Source organism: Oryctolagus cuniculus, chromosome 16, assembly GCF_051225735.1.
Source record: "Oryctolagus cuniculus isolate XC-2025 breed Fujian yellow rabbit chromosome 16, ASM5122573v1, whole genome shotgun sequence".
NCBI classification, from domain to species: Eukaryota; Metazoa; Chordata; class Mammalia; order Lagomorpha; family Leporidae; genus Oryctolagus; species Oryctolagus cuniculus.
In genome coordinates this window covers 39,077,985-39,099,211 of record NC_142882.1, presented here as the reverse complement: position 1 = coordinate 39,099,211, position 21,227 = coordinate 39,077,985, and the positions used below count along the sequence as shown (strand labels likewise).

At 42.4% G+C, this 21,227-nt stretch overlaps 1 pseudogene; it reads right to left on the bottom strand.

Annotated features, from left to right (window-relative positions):
• Positions 1-2,621: 2,621 nt before the first annotated feature.
• LOC127487767 (junctophilin-3 pseudogene) lies at positions 2,622-3,878 on the bottom strand (annotated as a pseudogene).
• Between the last annotated feature and the right edge of the window lie 17,349 nt (positions 3,879-21,227).

The window sequence follows — 21,227 nt, the reverse complement described above, 5'->3', positions numbered from 1 at the left end:
TCCAAATTTGTATTTCTTTGATTTCTTTGTTTTGCCTAATGGCTCTGGCTAAAACTCCCAGGACTATATTGAAAAGCAATGGTGAGAATGGGCATCCTTTTCTGGTTCTGGGTCTTACTGCAAATTCTTCCAACTTTTCCCTATTCATTAAGATGCTGGCTGTGGGTTTGTCATAAATTGCCTTGATTGTGTTGAGGAATGTCCTTTCCATACCAAATTTGCTTAAGGTTTTCATCATGAAAGGATGCTGTATTTTATCAAATGCTTTCTCTGCATCTATTGAGATAATTATATGGTTTTTATTCTTCAATTTTTAATGTGATGTATCGTGTAGATTTGGAAATGGGAAGCCATCCCAGCATACAGGGATAAATCTCATTTGGTCTAGATGAATGATCTTTCTGATGTGTTGATGGACTCAAACAGCTAGTATTTTGTTGAAGATTTTTGCAACTATGTTCATCAGAAACATCAGTCTATAGTTCTGTAGTCTGTTGTATCTTTTTCTGATTTATGAATTGAGGTGATGCTGGCCTCATAGAAGGAGTTTGGGAGAATCCCCCCTTCTTATCAATTGTTTTGAATAGCTTGAGAATAATTTAAATCAATTCTTTGAAATTCTGACAGAATTTAACAGTGAAGCCATCTGGTCCTGGGCTTTTCTTTGTTGGGATGGCAGGCACTTTTCAAAGATGAAATACAAATGGCCAACAGACACATGAAAAAAAAATGCTCAGGATCACCAGCCATTAGCAAAATGCAAATGAAAACCATAATGAGGCTTCTCCTTATCCCAGTTAGAATGCCTATCATCCAAAAGTCAAAAAAATAACAAATGCTGGTGAGGATGTGGGAAAAAAGGTACCCTAGTACACTGCTGGTTGGAATGTCAACTAGTTCAGCCATACGGAAGACAGTTTAGAGATTCTTCAGAAATCTGAAAATAGCTCTACCATGTGACCCAACTATACCTTCTTGAGAATTTACCCAAAGGTAATGAAATCAGTATATGAAAGCATTACCTATATCCCCAGTTTATTGCAGCTCAATTCACAGTAGCTAAGATTTGGAGCCAACCAGATGCCCATCAAGTGATAACTAGGTAAAGAAAATGTGGTATGTATAAATGATGGAATATGATTCAGCCATAAAAATTAATGAAATCCTGTCTTTTGCAACAAAATGGACTCATCATGCTTAGTGAAATATGCCAGTCCCAAAAAGACAACTGTCATTATGTTTTTCCAGATTTGTGATAACTAATATTACAGAGTACAAAAACATGTAAAAGTATAGGAGTGAAATTGTTGAGATTTGGTTATTATTTATAGCCCCTTTCTGTACTCCTGAGAAATAGTGGTCATTCAAATTTATACTTGTTGAATTCTTTATTTAGTAGAGTATTAAGCTAGTGATAATAAAGTGAATTAAAAGCATATCATCACAAAAAAAATTTTAACTGAACATGCTCTAATCTTTCTTTTCTTCTGGTTAAAAATATAGCAATCTAGGGAGGAAAGAACTTCCACTTTGACCATGGCCTTGTCTAAAAATTATCAGAGTCAGTGAACTCAGGGGGCTTCCATAGCCTAGGCAGCTCATGACAAGAGCCTAGGTTCATTACTGATGCCATAAACAAGAGTGTCAATTTGTTAAGTCAACAACAGGAGTCACTGTGCACTTACTCCTCATGTAGGATCTTTGTCCTTAGTGTGCTGTACATTGAGATTTAATGCTATAACTAGTACTCAAACAGTATTTTTCACTTTATGTTTCTGTGTGGGAGCAAACTGTTGAAATCTTTACTTAATGTATGCTAAACTGATCTTCTGTATATAAAGAGAAAGGAAAATGAATCTTGATGTGAATGGAAGGGGAGAGGGAGTGGGAAAGGGGAGGGTTGCGGGTTGGAGGGACGTTATGGGGGGGAAGCCATTGTAATCAATATTCTGTACTTTGGAAATTTATATTCATTAAATAAAAGTTAAAAAAAAATAGCAATCTAGTGCAGTGTGGTAAAGAAATATGCTCGAAAGGGAGCAGAGAAACAAAGCAAGGCAGAGTCCGTGAGAAGGGCTGGGCCCGAGGGGCCTGCACAGGAAGGCTCTAGGGCTCCCCACAGGTGGGAGCAGACACGGCCCTGCACAAGGACGAGGGCAGTGGGCACCCAGGCGTGTCCCACACCTGTTCTCTGGTGGCAGAGACACAGTGGACCTGTTTCTGAGGGACAGAACGCACTAGCGGCTTACACTGGGGAGGTGTATATGCAACAGCGTCTCAAGGCCGTCCTGGGCCAGACCCTCTCTGAGCAGCACGGGCACAATGCATATCTATTGGGGAGGTCGAGGCAGGCACAGAACAAACAAGTGACAACCCGTGGAGGTCAGTAACTGGGCATCGGAGACACGTCTGGCACACGGAGCCCAGGGCCCACACGTGAAGCCACACCGGCCACAGCGGAGTGGGCTCAGTGGTCCGCAGCCCCTCGGAGGCCGTTGGACTGTCCAGGCCGGGGTCTGGCTCTCGGGGAGCCGGCTCCTGGCTGTGGTGCTCGTGGCTGTGGCGGCCCGATGCATCAGATGAAGTTGATGAACAGGATACCGACAGGATGCTGAGCAAGATCACATGGCCACCAAGCCAGGTGCGGAGCCGGAGCTGGACTTTAACTCGCCCCGTTCTCGTCGGACTCCAGCGCCACAGGCAAGGACTTCTAGGGCGGGGAGAGGGTCAGGTCTCAGCGCAGCAGCTGGGGGCTCAGCCCGGGGTGCGGGGTAGGGGAGCAGCCGCAGGCTCCCCAGTTTCTGCACCGTGGGCTCCATGGCGGAGGCCGGCCTCAAGCTCTCTTTGTTCTGGGACTTGGGCCGCAGCCTCTGCACCGCAAAGCCCCAGGCCCGCAGCGTCTTCTCTGGGGGTGGGCGTGCATCCTCAGCAGCGGCCTCATCTCCAGCTTGCAGTTCCTCAGCTGTGCCTCATCCGCTCCAGCAGCTTGCCGCCCCCCCCCCCACCCCGCGCTGTGGGGCGTCCACGAGAACGTGGGGCCCACCGCTCCCGGGGTTTGGGGTTCCCGGGATGCCTGTGGCCCGAGCCCCAGGCACTAAGGTCCTCGGCAGGCTGGCGCACGCCCCGGAGGCTCCCCCGGCCTCCTCCTTGCCCCAGCCTTGCAGGTGCACCTGGATGTCCCCTCCTGGCTCCTCGTCCACCAACACCTGCCGGGAGAAGTGGGCCACCTTGTTCCTCGGGAGTGGGAGGTCCTGGAAGCCGCCATCTCGGCCTTCCTGCTTGGCGATGGTGGCCGGCTGGCTCGGCCACCTCCCACGGCCCAGTCCACCTTCTCCCGGATCTTGCTGGCCTGCAGCGGGATGAGGTTCTTGGGCTTGCAGCTCACCAGGAGGTTGTGATTGTACCTGCCCTCCTCCTTGGTGCTGTCGGGGGAGGTCAGGCAGCCGTAGCCGGGGTGCCGCCGGTGGCTGGCCCACTCGCCCTCGACCTGGAGCCTGTCCGAGCGCTGGCTCACGCCGAACCCGGAGCGCTGGTCGCTCTTCCACTCGCCCGCGTAGGTCCCGGTGGTCGATGTTGGCCTCCGCCTCGCCCAGGCTGATGGTGGCGGAATGCACGTCGCCGGCCGTGGAGCTCACCGTGCTCATGCCCGCCTCGCTGCTGCTGTCTGGCCCGTCTGCTCTTGGAATCCGACATGCACAGCTGCAGCCCGCTCAGCAGCGAGCGGCGGACGCACGCCGTGGCCTTGGCACATGCCACGGACGCACTGGCCCTGGCAGGTGCCTGACGTCCTAGCGTTGAGGAACCATCTGTGCTAGGACCCATGGCAGGTGCTGCGGTTTCACAGCTCACGTCTTGCAGGATTCTTCCCCGCTGCCTATGGAAACTCCGAGAAGGGGAAGCGGACTCTGGCTCTGTCCTCTACATCCCCCTGTGGGGCCCTCACGCGCGCACCCAGGATGCAGAGGGACAGTGGCAGGAGGGCTCACGCTGAACAAAGGCACCCAGTGGGCAGCTTGGGCTCCCTCGCCTGTGTCCTGGGGCAAGGGAGCGGCCTGCTGCCTCTCCCCAGCCGTGCGGCTCAGGTGTGCAGGACCTGGGCGGCCTGCAGGCTTCTCGGTCCTGGCCTCTTGTGCGCATCCGGCCAGGCCTTGCTGAGCACAAGTCCTGGACTCCTCCTTGGCTCCCCGATTCCTCCCACCACCACCTCCCTCTGGTTCTCACTGCGGGCGAAGCAGGGGGAGGTCAGGACGAGGCAGCCCCAGTCCCGCCTTTCCCGGACCCACACCGCCTGCCCCTGTCCATCACAAAAATTTAAAAAATAATTAGAAAGTAAAGAGGAGGAGGAGGAGGAGAGTGGAGGCAGGGAAAGAGAGTGGGAAATATTGTTATGTTTTTTAAATTGTGTAGGTGAAGTACATGGGATGCCGGCGCTGTGGCGCATCGGGTTAACGCCCTGGCCTGAAGTGCCCACATCCTATATAGGCGCCGGTTCTAGTACCGGCTGTTCCTCTTCCGATCCAGCTTTCTGCTATGGTCTGGGAAAGCAGTGAAGATGGCCCAAGTCCTTGGGCCCCTGCACCCGCGTGGGAGACCTGGAAGAAGCTCCTGGCTCTGGCCATTTGGGGAGAGAACCAGCGGATGGAAGACCTCTCTCTCTCTCTCTCTCTCTCTGTAACTCTGACTTTCGAATAAATAAATAAATCTTAAAAAAATACATGGGATCTATTCTTTTTGTATAAATAAATAAATGTGTTTTAAAACAGAAGATAGTAGTGATAGATATATAGATACATAGATACATAGATAGATAGATACTTGTTATAAAGAACTGGCTCACACAACCATGGAAGATGAGAAGTGAAGAGAGGAGAGGAGCCAGTGAGAGATTCATTCTGAGTGTGACTGCCTAAAATGCCACAGGACCAACCACATCAGTGCCAGTCTGAGTCCTGGAGGGAAGGCAGGCAAAGACCAATGTTCAAGTTCCAGAACAGGTGGAGAGAAAGAATTCTCTCTCAGTCAGCTCTTGGGTTTTTTTCAGGTCTTCAACAGATTGAATGAGGTCTTTCCACACTGGGAAGGACAGTCTGATTGACTTAGCCTACTGATTCAACTGTTAATCTCATCCAGAAATACTCTCAAAGCCACACAGAGAATAATGTTTGACCATATGTCTGGGCACTGCCTGGTCCAATCAAGTTCCCAGATAAAATTAACCATCACAGCATGTAATATAGGTGAGACATTATTCTAAATCCTTTGAGCTCCAGTGCATATCCTAGCCAGCATACTTTGCTTACTCAAGGTATGAAAAGACTTCCTGAGGACCAAAGAAGATGTTAGCTGGGGTGTGATGAGAACAAGCATGTTGGTACAGTTGTAAGTGCAACTGCCTACTTCAATTGAAGATGTTGGACTCTCCCCAGATATGCCATAATAAGAACAAATGGAGTGTAAATTTTGATTTTACTTATACTGATTCTGGCTACATTTTGAAAATAATATCATGTATATGTTTTTTAAAGAATGTCATGAAATTACTTTATAAAAGTTTACTTGTCAAAAGCATGAAAGATTAAAAATAGATATTCAGCTGAGGCATTTGTAGTATAAGAATAGAGCTCCTATACCAGCAATCTCCAACTCTCTGGTAAATCAAGCTTTCTTCAGCCAGAACTCACATATGTGTAATTAACTCTGCTCAAGAAGGGCAAGGGGATAGAATTCTGTGTGCAAACATAGTTGTGAAAATTGGTATGCTGACATATTTCATATATTTACTCTGGCTAAAATAATTGAATAGTTAATTTCACAATCATGAATAACTCCCCAAAAAACATCTCAGTGTTTTTGGCTAGTTTAATAGCAATTGAATGAACTATTAGATGTCTTTTTCCAAAAATTACAGAACTTGTTTTATAATGCCTTGAAAGGCTCTAATTTCCTATGTATCAAAGAGTGGATCATCTTTCCACTCCCTGTTTTACTCATGCAAGCTACCTGAGATGATCTGAGCAGGATACCGGACAGGACGGCAGGGGAATGTACCCAGAAGTGTCAGAAGGAGCTGCACGAGGGAGGAAGGAAGGAGGCAGGGGAAGAGAGAGGAAGAGATGTGGGGGGGGGGGTGTTTGAGACTTAACTGTAGAAGAGTCAATAACCATGAGGTCATTAAAAATGGAAAAGATTGGCAACACTCGGTAACCCACTGCTCTCTCTGATTTGTTTAGTCCTGCCATCTGACACAACCTGCTTTCCCTGTGACTTGACTTTCATCTGGTCTTCACACATAAGGAAGAGAAACTGTCAAATGTCTTTCCAAATTCAAGCTAAACTATTTCTACAAAAGAGCATTCCCAGATTTCTTCTTCTACAAACATTGCCTAAAAAGGAAATGAGTTGGGTCTAGCATTAGATGCTAGTAATTTTATCCTATAATCACTGCATTCCTTTCTTAGATTCATGAAGCAACTGTTTATTAATCTATTTAAGAAGTCGACCAGGGGTTGACATCATACTCACACATCAATCCTATCATTCAAAATTTTTTTTCACTTTGATATTTGTAGGATGTTCATTTTTGACATCATATTTTCAATGGTGCCCCAACAGCAAATGATCATAGAAGTTATATTTACATAAAGTTTTGACTGTGTTTGGATATGAAGATTTTTCTCCTTAGTGAAAGAAACACTAGCAATAAAAACAGAACTCACATCACGGAAGTGGCAGCAAACAGTAGCTGATTCCATGTCATAGGGTTAATTGCTGCTGTTCTCCTTCCATCACCTATGGATTCCATGGTCTTTCTATATACAAGAAATAGAAATCTATTTCTTACACTAATGTGAGTGACTTCAGAACATACCCTGTATGTATGTACAATGACACTAACATCCAAGAGGGCCTTGCAACAAACTAGAGGAACAAACTTTTGCATCTGCTAAACCCAATTCTTTAAAAATTTATTTTATTTTTACTTGAAAGGCAGAGTGACAGAGAAAGGCAGAGACAGAGAGAAAGAGAACTTCCATAGTTGGTTGACTCCCTAAATAGCCATGACAGTCAGGATTGGATCAGGCCAATGGCAGGAGTTAGGAACTTCATCCAGGTCTCCCACGTGGGTGCAGGATCAAAGCACTTGGACTATCTTCTGCTGCTTTCTCCAAGTTCATTAACAGGAGGCTGAATCAGGAGTGGAGCAGCCAGGACTCTAACTGGTATTCCTATCTGGGATCCAGCATTGCAGACAGCAGCTTAACCCACTGTGCCACAATGTCATCCCAAGACCAAATTTTTCATTAATCAGATATTTATTTTTCTTCTGGAAAATCCCTTTGAACTGTGCAAAGTTCCATGACACTTCCTAAAATAAGTATTCTCAGATGTTTTGCCTACAGAATATTTATGTCAAAACTCTGGGGTGGGGGCTGAGCAGATACCCCTGGGGAGATCCACATCACATAGTGGAGTGTATGGGTGTGAATGCAGATTCAACTCCCCATTCTAGCTTCCTGCTATTGCGCACTCTGGGAGGTAGCAGATGATGGTTCAAATGCTTGGGTCCTTGCCACCCATATGAGGGACTTGGATTGAGTTCCAGGCTCCTGGCTTCAGCCTGGTCCAGTCCAGCTGTTACAGATATTTGGGGAGTAACCCAGTGCACGTAAGAGCTCACTCTGTCTCAGTATCTGTCTCTGCTTTTCACAACACAACAAAACTTCTAAGGATGCCCACTAAAAATTTTGATTTCCAAACCTTACAAAATGACATACGCAAATATGCAGTTTTACAAAAGTTCTTCTGTAGTGTACAATACCAGAGAGACACTGATTTAGAGTCCAGTCTCTCCTACTCATCTTCCCTAACTTTGGGAAAAATCTTCCAATGCATCATTTTGGATCTCTAAGGCAATGAGGCAGAGTGCCACTGTGAGGAACAGGAATCCACAGGTGAAGCAGAAGCACCATTATGTCTACAGTGGCACCCTCATTAAAATTCAAACCTTTTAATGCAGAAAAAGAAGAAGAAGCAAAGATGACTAGTTTGGGATTAACTTCCATCTCATTATTGCAAATTGAAAAAGCTAAGAAGTCAGAGGAAGGCAGATAATGAGCCTGAAGATAATGAGATAATGTATTTCTAGGCATCTTTCATACATATTTGTTTCTTAAGATGCTGAACTCAGGATATGGAGTGGAAGGTCCTGAGCTTATATCCTGGCCACCTTCCCTGCCCCTCATCTCTTTGTTAAAGAGACTTAAAAAAGAAGTGAATCTCAGGGTAAATAATCCAGAGAAAAGAACAGTTAGGCATCTCACTGTTGATAATGAACCAATAGAGGTCAGAGTTGAGGCTACAGAAAGGTTTGGTGGCATACACTGGTAGAGTCTCTGTAATGAGATGGAGAAGGAACCTGTACACCTTGCTTTCCTCTGGGAGCAGCTTGGTTAGTTGCTAAATGAAATCTAGAAGATACACTTCTGAACCATTTGTGGTCCATTGGCTTATAGGTCAAACTTGGAAGACTAGTATGTAGAATATATAAAGAGCATTTACAAATTAATAACAAAAAGTTCAATTGCTAAGTAGAAAATGTAGTCAAAGATCACAAAAAGTAATACAGAAATACTCATTTGAGCAGAACTTATGCAAATGTCTATAAAGTGATACATACAAGTATTTCAGAATAATTACAGAAAAAGTGGAAATGATCAGTTTTTAAAACTAATCATTTATTCATGTTGTTGAATAGTGAATTTATGGCTGGCGCCGCAGCTCACTAGGCTAATCCTCCGCCTTGCGGCACCGGCACACGAGGTTCTAGTCCCAGCCGGGCGCCGGATTCTGTCCCACTTGCCCCTCTTCCAGGCCAGCTCTCTGCTGTGGCCAGGGAGTGCAGTGGAGGATGGCCCAAGTGCTTGGGCCCTGCACCCCATGGGAGACCAGGAGAAGTACCTGGCTCCTGCTATCGGATCAGCGCGGTGTGCCGGCTGCAGCACGCCAGCCACGGCAGCCATTGGAGGTTGAACCAATGGCACAGGAAGACCTTTCTCTCTGTCTCTCTCTCTCACTGTCCATTCTGCCTGTCAAAAAAAAAAAAAAAAGAAATGAATAGTGAATTTAAAAGAATGAAATAGGTACTTGTGAATCATGTGTTCTGCTTCCAATCTAGCTCTCTGCCAATGCACCTGGTAAAACAGTGGAAATGGCCCAAGTACTTGGGTCTTTGTCACCAAAATGGGGGGCCTGGAAGAAGCTCCTGGCTCCTGGCTTAGGCCTGGCCCATCCCTAGCCATTGTGGCTATTTGGAGTGAACCAGTGCATGGATTATAAGTACAGGGTGATACTATGTACATAGATCCTATAAATCATACATAAGATATATTTTGTTTATATATTCATATACGGACATTCTAAACTTGCCTAAGAATAACAATCAAGCAAGGGCCAGAATGTGTGGTGCAGTGGATTAAGCAACTGCCTGCCACACCCACACCCCACATAAGCACAGATCCGAGTCCCATTTGTTCCATTTCCAATCCATTCCCTGCTAATGTGCCTGGGAAAGCAAAGAAAAATGGCCTGAGTCCTTGAGCTCCTGCCACCCACGTAGACAACAGGGCTCCTGGCCTTGGCCTGGTCCAGCCCCAGATGTTGTGGCCATTTGGGGAATGAACCAGTGGATGGGAGATCTCTTTCCCCCCTCTCTCTGTCTTTCTCTCTCTCTCTCTGTAACTTCCTTTCAAATAAATAAACCATTAAAATATTTTAAGAGGAAAAACAACAAATTGAGGATAATATTTATTTCTACAAAGGGGAAAGAAAATGTGACCACTTACGGTCACAGCTGAATCTCTAATATTTTATTCCTAAAACCATCTTAAAAACAAGGAAGAAAATAGGACAAAATTATGTGTTCACATGTTCATTTAATCATTTTTCTATCATTTGTACTATTATTCAATGTAAGAAAGATATGAAACATTTGAGCTTAGGTGAGCGACAACTCAAGTTTTCAGTTTTGAGAAAAATCACCAAATGGCAGTTAAAAAGAACACATCTAGATATAGTTTATGAAATAGCTGTGAAGATTAAGACAAAATTATATAGATTTTCAGGCATAAAGAATCAACTAAACAAAGAAGATCAGCAGACTGGAAGCAGATTTCTCCCCCTCAATTCTGGACAGCAAAATATATACTTGTATAATCTGTTAGACAGAATACTGATTTCAAATTTTACTATCAGCAGAGATATGATTCTTACACCAAACAAGATATTCTATGACATGCATGAAATAATATAAGTATCTTTTATGATTGTCCATTTACCCTTTGCTGCAAATACTAGACAAGTTTCTAACAAATGATGATTTTTTAAAAAATTTATTTATAGATATATATATATTTTTTGACAGGCAGAATTAGACAGTGAGAGAGAGAGAGACAGAGAGAAAGGTCTTCCTTTCATTGGTTCATCCCCCAAATGGCTGCCACGGCTGGAGCTACGCGGATCCAAAGCCAGGAGCTAGGTTCTTCCTCCTGGTCTCCCATGTGGGTGCAGGGCCCAAGCGCTTGGACCATCCTCCACTGCCTTCCCAGGCCACAGCAGAGAGCTGGACTGGAAGAGGAGCAACCGGGACAGAATCCAAGGTGCCGGCGCCGCAGGTGGAGGATTAGCCTAGTGAGCCGTGGCGCTGGCCCCAAGTGATGATTTAATAAGAACAGAGTTAATGAAGTAAAGCAAAACCAAATACAAAAAAAGAGAGGAATGCATACATAAATTTGAACCTCTACACATATATAATTCAAATATATTTTACATCTATTTGAACCTATGTTATTAGGAATTATAATGAAAGTATTAAATAACTATTCTCAAAACATTGTAGTTCAAAAATAAAAATGCCAAACTAACTGAAGCCAGGGACTGAGGTAGTAAATGCATTCTAAAGGTCTTCCTTGTGGGGAGCAACTGGGAGCAACTCGGACTAGACTAAGTTACTGGAATTAAGACTTATTCTATGCATCTGCTCTCCCACAATATGGCGCTGAGAAGGGAGAAACAGCTTCTACACAGCTGCCTCCAGTTCAACCAATAAACTGTAGGACCTGCTCCTGATTGGAGGAGAGCAGCGTACTCGGCGTGTGGGTAGCAGAGTTGGGATTGGTGGAAAAGGACTATAAAGGAGGAGAGAGACAACATGCACGAGGAACATCTAGGGGGAACACCTGTGCAGCCCCCGAGAGAGCCGGCCGGTGGTGTGCCGCTCCCTCGCGGAAGTGGGGAATGTGGCAGGGGGAACCGCCCTTCCACAGAGGTGGAAGGGACGGTAGCCAACCCGGGAAGAACCAGCAGCAAACCCGGGGAGGGCCGAGCAGACGAAAGAACAGCGCAGGGTCCTGTGTCGTTCCTCCACGAAGATGGGGAGCGACATTCCTCAGTAAAGATTGTGAAAAGACGATAAAATGGCTTTGCAGGCTTAACCCAGATATCTACAGTCACTCTGATGGTAGATACATATTTATATATTCTTGTACAATGGAAGTCACAAAATGAGGGATATAATAGCATTTCTATTTTATTTTATTTTCATTTTATTTTTTTGACCGGCAGAGTGGACAGAGAGAGAGAGAGAGACAGAGAGAAAGGTCTTCCTTTGCCATTGGTTCACCCTCCAATGGCTGCTATGGCTGGTGCGCTGAGGCCAGTGCACCGCGCTGATCCAATGGCAGGAGCCAGGAGCTTCTCCTAGTCTCCCATGGGGTACAGGGCCCAAGCACTTGGGCCATCCTCCACTGCACTCCCTGGCCACAGCAGAGAGCTGGCCTGGAAGAGGGGCAAGCGGGACAGAATCCGGCACCCTGACCGGGACTAGAACCCACTGTGCTAGCGCCACAAGGCGGAGGATTAGCCTAGTGAGCCGTGGCACCGGCCAATATAATAGCATTTCTAACTTAAACAGGGAGGAAAAGAGGAAGAGAAAGAAACTCAACCAAGTCAACACAGTTGAGACATAGAAAAAAGTTGGAAAAAGAAAAATTCACCCGCCGGCGCCGCGGCTCACTAGGCTAATCCTCCACCTAGGGGCGCCGGCACACCGGGTTCTAGTCCCGGTTGTGGCGCCGGATTCTGTCCCGTTTGCCCCTCTTCCAGGCCAGCTCTCTGCTGTGGCCAGGGAGTGCAGTGGAGGATGGCCCAAGTGCTTGGGCCCTGCACCCCATGGGAGACCAGGAAAAGCACCTGGCTCCTGGCTCCTGCCATCGGATCAGCGAGGTGCGCCGGCTGCAGCGCGCCGGTGGCGGCGGCCATTGGAGGGTGAACCAATGGCAAAGGAAGACCTTTCTCTCTGTCTCTCTCTCTCACTGTCCACCTCTGCCTGTCAAAAAAAAAAAAAAATTCTCCCAATAATTTAATAAAAATAAGGTAAGAATATTTTAAATATATTTAATCACAATGAACATGAAAGATTTCATTTACTTATTGAAAGACAATAACTTTTAGGGTAAAATAAGGAACTTGAACAGCATGCTTCGTTCAAGTGACACATGGCAAAGGAATGAGCAAATCGTAGAATCAAACAGAAATTAGTAGAGTAACAATGTGAACATCAGACAGAGGGCCACTGAAGGTGGGAGGCAGGGAAAACTGATCATATCTGACAGGAACTCAACACTTTCTATTTAGGTCGACTACATAAAATTATCACTCTTAGTCAGGAGTAATCAAATGTTGGCAATTTTAACAATGTTAGCAGAGAAGTATTAACAGTCTTTCCGTGGTAAGTCAAGCACGTAACTGCTTGATTATTCTAGAAAAGCAAATATCATGCAACGCTGGGAATTTTTAGCATTATTGGAAAAAAGAAAATCTTTTAAAAACCCTTAAGATAATGTTAACAGATGTCAAAATACATTTGCTAAAATTCATCAACTATTTCCAACAAATCTATGAAAGACAGGAAAAAAATTACAAAAATCTTTTGAATATCAAATGTTTATTAAAATATGAAATGATAAGAAGGTCAGGGAAGTCAGTAATAATATGATAATTTGTTCTACTTGATTTCAATAAAATAAGGAAGATTATTTTTAAAGAGACATATTTACATGAAGTGAGGAAAAACAATATTTTACTTTCTAAATACATGATTGGCTTTGGCAAAGAAAAATCTGGAAAATTCTGCTGAAAATCTTTAGACTTAATAAGATAAATTGTCTCCGCAGGGAGGAACTCAACAACTTTTCTTTGTCATTTCATTGGGAAGTTAAAAATAAAAAGAGAGAGAAACCACCCTATCGGTTAACTATCAACTAGTCAGAAAGTTCATCAAAATAATTCTTCCGCTGCTTGAGGTACCCGCATCCCATGTTGTTATGCCTGGGTTGGAGTTGACTCCGCTTCTGCTTCTAGCTTCCTGCTAATGTGCACCTGGGAGGCAACAATGATAGCTTATACACTTGGACCTCGGCCATCCAAATGGGAGACCCGGATTGGGTTTTCAGTTCCCAGCTTCCAACTGACTCAGAACCAGCTGTTATGAGCATCTGGGGAGTGAGCCAGCAGATGGCAGCTCTCTGTCAGTGTCTCTCTCTCTTTCTCTTGTCCTTTAAATAAGATGAAAACAAATAAATAAATTATTTTAAGAAGAAACAATCTTTTCATTAAGCAAGGCCAAGTTAATTGTTTACTACAGCAAGGGAAATCAGCAGATGAATAGACTGGTAGTGGAATCTTGGGAGGAGGGAATTTGTAACACTTGGGGGATCTGGTTTAAGGTCACATGGTCTTCCCACCCCGCTGGGTTCCTGACTGGGAACTAATTCCTTACATGGGATTCAGGGCTGCTATAAAGTGAGTACCTTGAAGCAACTATCAAAAAGTAAAGCCAAATGAAAAACTTAATTTTTCTGTCTATCTAGATGAAGACCAAGTGGAGTAGAATTTGTTTGAATAAATTAAGTTGGAAATTCCCACAAGGAACAATATTTTCATTGTTGTTATCCCTACTCCAGAACATCCTGGAAAAATAATGTTCTGTTAATGCAGCTGATCAAATGGCAGATCATCTTAATATAGAGTATTTTTCTTAATCCTGTCAATCTGTGGCCCTCAAAGATTTTACCTAGCAGGGCCATATATTCCAGATGAAGTGAAGTTTTAAGCACTGAAAAAACCCAATTTAAAAATAAAGAAAATTTAGGAAAATATTACTGTAACCTTCAGGTTAGAGTAACTTTTTACCTGTATGGAAACCTACAAAATGTGGTATACAAGAGTCTGAGATGGGAAAACCTGGGGAGATAGTTATTTGCTATTTTCTAGTAAATACATAAATTTAATGCAATTCTAATAAAAAATTTAGAGAATTTACTCCAGATGGAGTAAAGCTTTAAGCACTGAAGAAACTCAGTGCTTCCTTGAAAAATGGAGAAAATTTAGGAAAAATATTAGTGTAACCTTCAGATGAGGATAACTTCTACTGAGCAAACAACCAAAGCTGAAAGCCATACAAATTATATATTTGTCTACTTTAAAACTTATATGCAAAAAATGCACAGTTATCAAAGTCAAGAGAAGAGATAGACTGGGAGAAAATTGTTGTAACAGTATGAAAGCAAAAAAAAAAAAAAATATTTGTTAGAAGATAAGGACAGACAAGATAAGCCACCCAACAGAAGAAATTAAAAACTGTGTGGGCAAGTATTTCATGTAACAGAATAAAATCCACTTAATGGACAATAACATCAAGGATGCCTGCTGTTGCTAATTGTCAAGAAAATGCAATAACATAATTTTGCATGCATCCAATTTTCTTTTAAAAAAGATTTTATTTATTCATTTGAGAGGCAGAGTTATAGACAGGGAGAGGGAGAAACAGAGAGAAAGGTCTTCCATCCGCTGGTTCACTCCCCAAATGGCCACAACGGCCGGAGCTGGGCCAATCAGGAGCCAGGAGCCAGGATCTTCTTCCAGGTCTCCCACATGGATTTAAGGGACCAAGAATTTAGGCCATCTCCCACTGCTTTCCTGGGCTTTAGCAGAGCGTTGGATCCGAAGTAGAGCAGCCATGACTAGAACTGGCACCCATTAGGGATGCAGGTACCTCAAACAGAGGATTAACCTACTGTGCCACAGTGCCAGCCCCCAATTTTCTTAAAGAAGAAAACACCCAAAAGATTATGTGTGGAAATAAGCACTCACATTCTGTAGGTACAATTAAAGTTTATTAAAACAAAAAAGATCTGTACATGGGACCAAAATACCTTCTTTAGGGTTTTTCACACAGGTATAAATACACCTATCTATAAGGGATTCTAGCTATATTTATAGATCACTGTAGTTTACTTTACATCACATAGTTTACATAGTTACAGCATAGTTTCTATGCTAAATTTTAAAAAATAGGGAAACAAGCAGGAGAATCATCAAATACTCAAGTTACAATTGTTTTACATTTTTCCGTAACAAAGTTTATAATTTTTCATTAAGATAATTAAAATAAAAACAGTTATATACACAAATCTATTACTTTGCTTTTGTTTTATTTATTTTTTATTTTTGTCTTAATTTTTAATTAGTTTTTAACAGATTCAATGTGTTTCATAGATTTTACTCTTTTTCCTTTCCAATGTAGAGTACTTATACCATACAAGTGCCAGTGGACTCTTGCTATACATGAACACATTCTGGCTTACAATTTTTTTTAAGATTTATTTATTTATTTAAAAGAAAGAGTTAGAGAGAGACAGAGGCAGAGAGAGAGGTCTTCCATTTGCTGGTTCACTCCCCAGGTGGCCACAACAGTCAGAGCTGAGCTGATCCAAAGTCAGGAGCCAGGATTTTCTTCCTAGCCTCCCATGCTAGTGTAGGGACCCAAGAACTTGGGTCATCTTCCACTGCTTTCCCAGTCAGGCCATAACAAGAGAGCTGGACTGGAAATGAAGAAGCCGGGACTGGAACTTTTGCCCATATAGTATGTCTGCACTGCAGGCAGTGGCTTTGCCTCCTACACCATAGTCCCCTCCCCCCTGTAGATATAATTCTATAATTCTATAATTGAACACAATGATATTCCTTTCCTCTCTCCCTCCCATCTTCCTTTCTTTCTTTCTTTTTTTTTTTTTTTTAGTTTTTGAGATAACATATATTAGGCTTACATTACAGTAAAAAGACTTCATACTTGGCCAGATAAGAAGCTTAACAAGTAAAAAGCAAAAAGACCCTAGTTTAGTGGGAATAAAGGCAATGGCTATAAACAATAATTGAATGGAAAAATGACCATTTGACCCATATACAGTAAATTTTAAAATAATCACAGATCATTAAAACCATAGTAGTATAACATTCCTAACCATTGGTTTTACAAATGTATAAAAATCTTACAAAACTTCACAGCAATACTGATACAGACACTTCTTTTTTCTTTCTTATTTTTTTGTTTGTTCTTTTAAATTTTAGCTCCCACACATAAGGGAGAACATGTGGTATTTGTTTCCAGATCTGCCTTATTTCACTCAACATGGTATCCTCCAGTTGTGTCTATTTTACTGCAAATGGTAGAATTTCTTATATATATTATATATATACTATATATATAATTTCATATATACATGTATATATATATATGAATGTCATTGCATTGTGAATATATCCCACACTTGTTATCCATTCATCTGACAAAGGACACCTTTTTAGTTCCAAATTCTGGCTTTGTGAACAGTGCTGGTATAAACATGGTGGTGCAGGTATCTCTCTGACACATTGTGTTCAAGTCTTTTGGGTATATACCCAGTAGTGGGATTGCTGGATCAGATGACAAGGCTATTTCCACTTTTTATGAAGAAATCTCCACACTGTTTTCCACAGTGGTTACACTACTTTACATCCCCACAAACAGTGTATGAGTGTTCCCCCTTCCCCACATTCTCGCCAGCAACTGTTACTCTCTGTGTTTTGGATTTTAGTCATTCTGGCAGGGGTGAGGCGATATCTAATTGTGGTTTTTATTTGCATTTCCCTGGTGGCTAGGGGTGTTGAGCATTTTCACAATATTTGTTGGCCATTTGTATTGCTTTGCTTTTTTTTTAATCTGGAGAATTAAAATAATTTTTTCACCTTGCATGATCTCATTCTTCCCCTAAATTATACAATTTCTAAACTACAGAAGTATTACAACACATTCACCAATATTAAACAAAGAATGGATAGCCCTTTTCAAATTTAAATTCAAGACATTCAAAATGTACATTATTTTTTTCACCAAAGTGTCTCTTTTTCTAACCATTCCATCTATACGAATCTTCTTAGTCAAAATCTGGAAATTCACCTTCATTCTTCACTCTATATGCAATTTCTTTCTGAACCATACTACATTCCATTTGAAAAATATTTTGCATTTACCTCTTCCATCTCATTCTCAGTCATTATTATTATCAAAGCATGTTTCTGGTTACATTCAGATAACTTACACAGTTTACACCCAAATCTCCTGATAGCTCTTCTCCATCTTGGAACCTCCTCTCCCCAAGTTATTCTTCACACCATAGCCCTTCCTTCCTTCCAAGGTGCTTAATTGCTTAATACATTGCTTAATACAAATCCCAACTGCTCATTTTACCTGGCTTGTAAGTTCTTCTGTGGTGTACACACATCCTCACTGGAAACTCTTGGTTTTTACAATAGTGACTCTGCACTTCCATCTAGAATAACATCAACATTAACCTTGGGTGATGACACCGTGACAACCTCAGGCATGCCAGTGGTCTAGCAAACTGATAAAATAATACACTGTGACTTCCATTTAGAGCAGAAGTTGGGCACAGTTGGTAAGAAAAGAGGAAGAAAAATCTCTCCTCTCTGGTTCCCCACAAACATGCCCTGATGACTACCGAATTCACCCTTGACACAGGTTAAGCCATCACCTGCAACACCAGCAGGCCTAATCAGACAGCCTGTTGGAGACCCAACTGTTCTACTTCCAATCCCTTTCCCTACCAATGCACTTGAGAAAGCATCAGAAGATGATTCTACTACTTGGGCCCCATCCATCCATGTGAAAGAGCCAGATGGAGTTTCTGGCTCTGGCTTTGGCTTCACAGACCTGGCTGTTGCATCCATTTGGGGAGTGAACCAGCAGATGTAAGATTGATCTCTCTCTCTCTAATAAATAAATATATGTTCACACACAGACACAAAGGAACTAAATTTAATAACCATCCAGAGTGAATCCAGATATTATCAAAGTACTTTTCCAAGAACACAAAGTGTTTGTCCTGTTATCATGTTAGAATTCAGGGTGTTTTTCTTCCCCAGCATGGGCCCAGTTCCACACACAGCTGAGTACCCAGAGTGACTGTTCAACCCCACTGCTCATCTTGCCTTAGGCATAATTCCCTTTTGTTGCACACTCCTTACCCCCCATAGGGAAGGCCTCTTTGTTCTGGATGACCTCTGGAAATAAAATTTACCCAGGGGAATTGCCTCAACTTTCACCCTTGCTTTCAGCCTCTCCCAAATAAATGAGAATGCATTTTCTCACCATGGAAAATTTTTGTTCTGATCTATTATAGTTTTGTTTCCTGGAGGGGATGGCAAGTCACCAGTGGTTGGGCACTCTGTTTCCTATCCCCTGCCATCCCGTTAGTCAGATCGCACCTACACTGTGGTCATTAAGTACCTATTTGTCAATTGGATGGTGTTAGCCATAACAATTTATTTGACAGATGTAAAAACGAATTTGTAACCCAAAGTTTAATTGCCAAGCAATCATTTTCTCTTATTTGTGATATTCTCTTGCAATACACAAGAAGTCTTCACTAAAGAATGTATAAATCAAGAATCAATAAAGTCTTCCATATTTGTTAACATATTTGACAGTATCCAGGGGAATGGAATACTCTAACTAGAATTGTACTTTCTGCCTCAAAGTTTGAAATTTAAACTTTCTAAAAATACAAGTGTTTTTAAGAAGCCTAAAACCCAGACACCCAACAACCAGTCATTCTGTTTTCAGATGTGACAAAATAATACACCATGCATGGCAAGGAATGGCCAGGAAAGGAGGAAACAAGGGAACTTTTCTTTTGGGATTCTCACTGATAAGTGATTCCTCTGTTTCTGATATTCCCAAGAGTGCTAGAAGACAGAATTTGTGGCAGTGATACTCCATGAACACGGGGACTGGGAAATTCCTTTCAGAAGACATGGACATGCATGTGAGGTCACAGATACTTCCCTCTCTGGAATTTTCTTTTATCATTTAAAAACTCACTTTAAACATTTTAGATCAATTTACCCGTTTTCAACATTAATTCACTTTCTAGAATGTTCTATTTGAAGTAAACACCTTTGTATTTTTATGAAAAAGTTCCTCTTGGAATGTATGATTGGGGAGGCAGTATGATAAACAGAATAGTTAACTAACTTTTTGCATGAGGAACAATCTTTTTTTTTCCTTTAAATTGTCAGAGGATGAAGAAGAGAGCCATGCAATGGAAATTATTTGTAAAAACAACTCATCTCTAAAATTCATTCTGCCTTTGATTCAAAAAAGAATTAGATTTTTCATCAATTTCCTTGACTTTTCTAATTAATGACATTAATTTTCTAATCATGTTTCTCTGAGTGTAACTTGAAACCAGACTTCATAGTTCAAACTTTATGAATTTAGGGCAGGTGTCATGGGGCCTCTTGGGACACTGGAATCCCACATCAGAATGCATTGCTTCCAGTCCAGCTTCCTGTTCATGTGTCTGACAATGCAGCAGATGATGACCTGTACTTGAGTCTCTTTTTCCCAGAAAGGAGACCCAGACTGGGGCCTGGGCTCCTGACTTAAGCCTGGCCTGTCCTCACTGTTGCAGCCATCTGGGGAGTGAACCAGCAGGTGGAAGACCTCTCTTTCTTTCTCCATCTCTCCGTCTGTCACTCTGCCTTTCAAATAGATAAATAATGCATCTTTTTAAAAATATGAATGCTATATCTGTTAACTGAGGAAACTCACAGAACCCAAATAATAATGCAGGCTTTTCTCCTCACTTTGACCGGAATATATTACTGCTGCAAAGCAATTTGCACTTTGCAACTTTAAAGTGTGCAGAAAGGACTAGACTTGCCAGAAGGCACTTGGGCAATTGTCACAGGCAGATTGTTTGTTCTACCCAGAGGTTTGTTATTATTTTCCTAGTATTCCACAAAGATCAAGAGAAAGTGTTAATGGACTCTGTTTTTTCTTAAAGACAGAGTTTAAAGCATTATGAAGCAATAAACCATCAAATTTCTTGACAGTTTATACATGTAGGTTGCTTATGAAACTACATTAGCAGGAAATACATTTGATTTTCATTAGTTCCAGAACTGCGTGATCTAGCCAAAAGAACAATTGGAAGACATTTTCTTACATTTTTTTTCTGAATTTTTACCAAGCCTCTGCAAATGATTAAGTGCTAGATAATTGCAAACCAATAATATTTGGAACAAGAATCAGGGTTGCCACAGATATTGTAATTCTGTCCTTTCTCAGTTTTCAATACAATTGACCAAAACAGTGACATTTCACTGGCAAGAGTAGCAGTCTCAGAGCTTATGAGGGAGGATGGAGAAAATTAGAAAAGTAGCTCTGCTTTGCAATGACACATAATGAAAAGAGATGATGTTCCTATCTCATTTCTTACTACAAAATAAAACCACCCAGCTTGAGAGCCAGAGCAGCATCTGTGTTAGCTCTCAGGGATACTAATACCACAAGATGGATTTTTTTATGCCACCCAGAAATTGTCTCAGAGTTCTGGAAGCTGATGTTCAAAATCAAAGGCTGACTCCCGCTGAGGGTATGAGGATCTGTTGTGTGCCCCTCTTCCAGCTTCAGGTGGTTTGCTGCCCATCCGTGGCACTCTGTCACTTGTAGACACAGTAGTCCAATCTCTTCCCTTCACATTCACAGGATGTGTGCATCTGTCCAAAGTTCTCCTTCTCATAAGAATGCCAGTCCTCTTGGATGGGGGACTTCCCCCCATGATGTGACATCATCTTAACTAATGGCACCTGCAGCTACCCAGATTTCCAGATGAGGCCACTACCTGAGGCACTGGGGTTCAGAACTTCAACCTCTGAATTACTGGGAGGAGATACCACCCCTTCTAGAACTGGGTCCTGGATGCTCCCATCTTTCCGTGAGCTGTTGTCTGAAAGTATGGTTCCATCCACCTTCAAACTCATGGTAA